Source organism: Leopardus geoffroyi, chromosome B4 (genome assembly GCF_018350155.1).
Source record: "Leopardus geoffroyi isolate Oge1 chromosome B4, O.geoffroyi_Oge1_pat1.0, whole genome shotgun sequence".
Lineage (NCBI taxonomy): Eukaryota > Metazoa > Chordata > Mammalia > Carnivora > Felidae > Leopardus > Leopardus geoffroyi.
In genome coordinates, this window is record NC_059341.1 from 123895416 (window position 1) to 123901749 (window position 6334).

Sequence of the window (6334 nt, forward strand, 5' to 3'; positions counted from 1 at the left end):
GTTGGCTCCATTTTTTGGATGAGGAAACTGAGGCAAAAGGAACGTAGGTAGAGCATAGCTAATAAGTGACAAAAATGATATTCAGATATATATAAATGAAGTCACATGTAAGTACTTTCAGTTCTGGAAACATGATAGATGCAGTGCAAAGGGCCCCTTCCCAGACTACGCATACACACACACACACACACACACACACACACATTGAATAAAATATAACATGGTTACTTAAATACACATGAATTCAAATAAAGAAAGACAAACTCCCAGATACCAGAATGAAGAGCCAGAGTGAAGACTGAACAAATGAGCACGACAGTAACCGAGGGGGACGCTGGATGTAGAAATATATTCCAATAGCTAGGAGTTGGGGGTGTTCATGTTCATGTAGGGAAAGAAGACTGAGGTGTGGCCTTGGGCATGCCCAAAATGTGCAGCTGGAGCTGAAGCATGTGCAGGATGTTCTAACCCTGAGGGGCCTCCCTCACCAGGCAAGAGTGGGGAGAAAACCTCTACCCACAAGGCTGTGAGGGCAGCAGGGATGTTTGCCTCTCCTTGGGGCTCTAGCAGAACAAAAGGCCCCACCTTTCCCATGAAATATCAAAACCCACGCCTGAACTGCCTGCAGGGGTGGCTTGGAACGTACTTCTCCACGCTGTGTTGGTGCTGAAGGCAAAGAAACACACGTGAAGATTTGTCTTAGACAGAAACCGGAAGCAAATGAGTATGCTCATTATCCTCATATGTAGAGACGCTTCTACCTTGGCTCATGGGACCTGGCAGGAAGAAAATACAGATGAAGATGAATTCATAGTGAAAAATGACCAATCACACAAGGGAATGATCCACTATAAGGGAGAGGCAGCAGAGCCAATAAAAAGCAGACGAGCAGCTCCATAATTTCAGACATTATAATCTGAAGATTATAAAACAGGAAACAAAAAAACTTAATTTTAAACAGAGACTGAAAACTTAAACATAGTTAGATCTGAAGAAAAATTGAACGGAACTGCCTGCAATTTAATATATCTTATTTAAATTAAAAACTCAATATACAAATACACAGCAGACTAGATCCAAGAAGGAAAAGTACAGATGTGGAGCCACCTACGAGGAAATTACACAGAATGCTATACAGAGGGATGAAAAGGTAGAACATGTGGAAGTTATTGGGTTTTTTTTTTCCTTTTTAATTGAAGTATATTTCACACACAGTGTTATATTAGTTTCAGTACAATATGGTCATTCAACAATTCTGTACATTACTCAGTGCTCATCTTTTTTTAAAATGTTTATTTGTTTAGAGAGAGAGAGAGTATGGGTGGGGGAAGGACAGAGAGAGAGGGAGACACAGAATCCAAAGCAGGCTCCAGTCTCTGAGCTGTCAGCACAGAGCCCGATGTGGGACTCCAACCCACAAGCTGTGAGATCATGACCTGAGCTGAAGTCAGAGGCTTAACCGACTGAGCCTCCCAGGTGCTCCATGTGTCCTCTGAATCTTCTATATCCACCTGTGAAGTTTGAAAGGAATGTTAGTGACAGGAAGGATAGAACATAGTGATACAACATTTCAACAGACATTTTGGAAGAGGTTTGAGAATGGAGAAGACAATGTATTCAAAGTTCTTTCCAAAATTCATTAGAAATGTAAAACTGCAGACTGACAAGCCACATTAGTACCAATTGGGACAAAAAGAATAAAGTTGTATCTGATAAATCATGATGCAATTGCAGAGAAAACTTCTTTTAATGTAGCCATAGGGCAAAAATATATTTCCTCCTGAGGGATGGTAGTTCGACTGACAAGACTCCCCAGCAACAAAAATAGAAGTCAGAAAATGATGGAGTAATGTCCAGCTTTCCTAAAATTCAAGAATGAGGATGAGTTTATCGTCTGTAGACCTTCCCCGAAATAAGATTAGTAAAGGGTACACCCGGGTGAGAAGGAAGCTGAAACTGAAGGGAGCAGCGTGCTCCAGCAACAGTGGAAAAATAAAATACCAAATGCGAGGGCAAATATGAACAAACATGCACTATTTTCTAAAAAGGGGTAACTTTAAAGTTATAATTCCATCCTATTCAGCGATGGAAAAGAATGAAGTCTTGCCATTTGCAACAACATGGATGGAACTGGAGGGTTTTAGGCGAAGCGAAATAAGTCAGTCAGAGAAAGACAGATATCACATGATTTCACACATATGTGGAATTTGAGAAACTTAACAGATGACCATAGGGGAAGGGAAGGGGAAAAATAAGATCGAAAGGGAGGCAAACCGTAAGAGAACAAACTGAGGGTTGATGGGGGTGAGGGTTGGGAGGGAGGGAGAATGGGTGATGGGCATTGAGGAGGGCATTTGTTGGAATGAGCACTGGGTGTCGTATGTAAGTGATGAATCACGGGAATCTACTCCTGAAGCCTAGGCTACCCTTTATGTTAACTAACTTGAGAATTAAAAAAAAAATTTTTTAGGGGCGCCTGGGTGGCGCAGTCGGTTAAGCGACCGACTTCAGCCAGGTCATGATCTCGCGGTCCGTGAGTTCGAGCCCCGCGTCGGGCTCTGGGCTGATGGCTCAGAGCCTGGAGCCTGTTTCCGATTCTGTGTCTCCCTCTCTCTCTGCCCCTGCCCCGTTCATGCTCTGTCTCTCTCTGTCTCAAAAATAAATAAACGTTAAAAAAAAAATTTAAAAAAAAAATAAATAAATAAATAAATTTTTAATTACAGTTATAATTCCATAGTTTTATTTTTATAATTCCACAGCTTTATAATTCCATAGTTTTGTTTTAAAACTAAGTTAAATTTTTTCTTTAAATTAAAAAAAATTTTAATGTTTATTTATTTATTTATTTTTAATTTTTTTTTTTTCAACGTTTATTTATTTTTGGGACAGAGAGAGACAAAGCATGAACGGGGGAGGGGCAGAGAGAGAGGGAGACACAGAATCGGAAACAGGCTCCAGGCTCTGAGCCATCAGCCCAGAGCCCGACGCGGGACTTGAACTCACGGACTGCGAGATCGTGACCTGGCTGAAGTCGGACGCTTAACCGACTGCGCCACCCAGGCACCCCTAATGTTTATTTATTTTTGAGAGAGAGAGACACACCCACACACACACACATATACACAAAAGGGTGGGTGGGGGAGGGGCAGAGAGAGAGGGAGACATAGAATCCGAAGCAGGCTCCAGGCTCCGAGCTGTCAGCACAGAGCCTGACACGGGGCTTAAATCCACAAGCCTTGGGATCATGACCCGAGCTGAAGTCAGACGCTTAATTGACTGAGCCGCCCAGGTGCCCCTAAAATTTTATTTTTACATAAAAATAAAATTTATTTTTAAAAAACTATGGAATTATAACTTTGCAACAGTAACATGAAATGTAAGATGCGTGATCTAAACTTTTTGTGTCATTAAGAAGGAATGCAGAAATATTGTTAAACTTTAGACTTTGTGAATAGAGTTAAAAATTGTGGGTACCCACTAAAAGTATGAAAGTAATGTATATGACTTCTAAACATTAATGGTGGGAAAAAAGGAAATAAGGAAAAGTCAAGCAGGAAAAGAGGAGCAAAAATAGAATGCATGGGGAAAATAAAACTAAAAATTGAACAACAAAAAGAAATCATATGTATCATTAATCACAACAAACATGAATTTGTCAAACTCCATAGTCAAAAGACTATGACAGATATACTCAGATTGAATAAAATTATAAAATCCTAAAATCCTAAGGGGGTTTCTAAGAGATACTATTGAAATACGATGATGATGAGAGATTGAACATAATGCAAAGGAATAGTATTTACCAGGACAATATTAATCAGAAGAAGGCAGGTGGGAATGCAAACTGGGGCAGCCACTCTGAAAAACAGTATAGAGCTTCCTGAAAAAGGTACAAATAGAACTACCTTACAATCCAGCAATAGCACTACTAGGTATTTACCCAAAGGATACAAAAATACAGATTTGAAGGGACACATGCACCTCAATGTTTATAGCAGCATTATCAACAAAGCCAAATTATAGAAAGAATCCAAATGCCATTGACTGATGACTCAATAAAGAAGATGTGCTATATACATACAATGGAGTATTACTCAGTCGCCAAAAAGGATGAAATCTTGCCATTTGCAATGACGTGGATAGAGCTCGAGTGTATTATGCTAAGCGAAAAAAGTCAGTCAGAGAAAGACAAATGCCATATGATTTCACTCATATGTGGATTTTAAGACAAAAAACAGAGGAACACAGGGGGATAAGAAAAGAGAGAGGCAAACCAGAAAACAGATTCTTCATATTACAGAACAAACTGAGGGTTACCGGAGGGGATGTGGGGGTGGGGGAACGGGTTAAATGGATGATGGGTGTTATGGAGGGCACTTGTGATGAGCCCTGGGTGTTGAATGAAGTGATGAATCACTAGGTTCCACATCTGAAACTAATGTTACCCAGTATGTTAACTAACTGGAATTTGAATAAAAACTTGGGGAGAAAAAAGAAGACCGTGTAGCATTGTCAAAGGGAATGCTAAAAGTAAGTAATGCTAAAAAGAATAATTTATCAGAAAACTATGGCAATCCTGGCCTGTAAGAACCACACCATCCAGATTCACACTATCTAAATCTGCAATCAGATGATGACAAATTCACAGGAGAAGCTGAGAAACTGATAGGTCAGTTAAGCAGACAAAATAATTGGCAGAGTCACAGAACATTTTGAAAAACAAAATAAAAACTCCTGAATATATCTCCCGTATATTGAAACAAGGAATCCTAAAATTAGAGAACAGTATCCTTTTTAAGCACACAGTGGACATTTTACGAAATTAACCACGCACAGAGTCACAAAGCAATTGCCAAAAAGTGCTAAAGAGTCAAAGTGCCGGTTTGATTTTTTTCTCCATGACATAGATAAATATTAAAAAACAATAATAAGATTATGGTCACAAACCTCTCATGTATTTGGAAATTAACGAAATATATTTTTAAATAGTTTACTGGTTAAAAATGTGTTACTGAAATGACAAAATATTTATTGGGGCGCCTGGGTGGCGCAGTCGGTTAAGCGTCCGACTTCAGCCAGGTCACGATCTCGCGGTCCGTGAGTTCGAGCCCCGCGTCAGGCTCTGGGCTGATGGCTCAGAGCCTGGAGCCTGTTTCCGATTCTGTGTCTCCCTCTCTCTCTGCCCCTCCCCCGTTCATGCTCTGTCTCTCTCTGTCCCAAAAATAAATAAACGTTGAAAAAAAAAAATTTAAAATTAGGTGACAATGAAAACACTACGGTTTAAAGATTATGAGATTGAGCTGTACAATACTTGGGCAACATTTATGATCTTAAAGACATAAATTAGAAAGAGAGAGACATTAAAAATGAATGAGTTAAGCATCTAAGTCAAGAAGTTAGAAAAGATAAAGAACGAACAAACCAAAAGCTGTCCTACTGCAAAGACTAATAAAATCATTCTCTAGCATGACTGACTTAAAAAAAGAGGAGAAATAAACAACAAAAAAAAATTGGTAAGTTTAAAAGGACAAATAAATACAGGCAGAACATTTTGTAAAAATATAAAGTAAAAACAGCTCAATGCCAATGATTTTTTAAAATTACTGAAATGAACAATAGTCCAGGTAAGTATTAATTACTATAATTGGCTAAAGCAGCACTAGATGACATGAGCAGATTTATTTATAATCCTCGTACAAATTTGCTCTACATCCAAAATTTCCTTGTTATAAAAAAGAACTGGCCAAGAAAATTTTACTGGGGAGAATGATCAAATCTTCCAGGAACGGACATTGTTGTGCTATATCAACTGTTTCAGAAAACAACAAAGAAAAGAAAGTCCCCTAAATAATCTCATGGGGCTAATAAAATCTCCATGGCAAAAGCAGACAAACCAGTATTAGGAAGAAAACTTACAAGGCACACTCATTCATGAGCATATATGCAAAATCATAAATGAAATAGCAAGAAATCGAACCCAACTCTGTGTGTGTGTGTGTGTGTGTGTGTGTGTTAGAGAGAGAGAGAATGTGTATGTTTATATGTTGATATCATAAGAGGTAAATATGACAATATTAAAATATTGTTAATGTGGTTTATCAAATGAACAGATTAAAGGGCAAAAAATACATGGTAATTTGTAAAAATACAACACAATCATTATTTTAAAAACTTTTAGCCAAACAGGAATTGAAAGATTCTTTCTTCATCTGATAAAGACAAGCTACCTCAAACTGAGAACAAACGTCATAATTATTGATAGGAGCACTCCTCCGAAATTAGGAACAAATCAAGGAGGCCAGTTAGCAACTTCTATTTAACATTGTATAGAAGA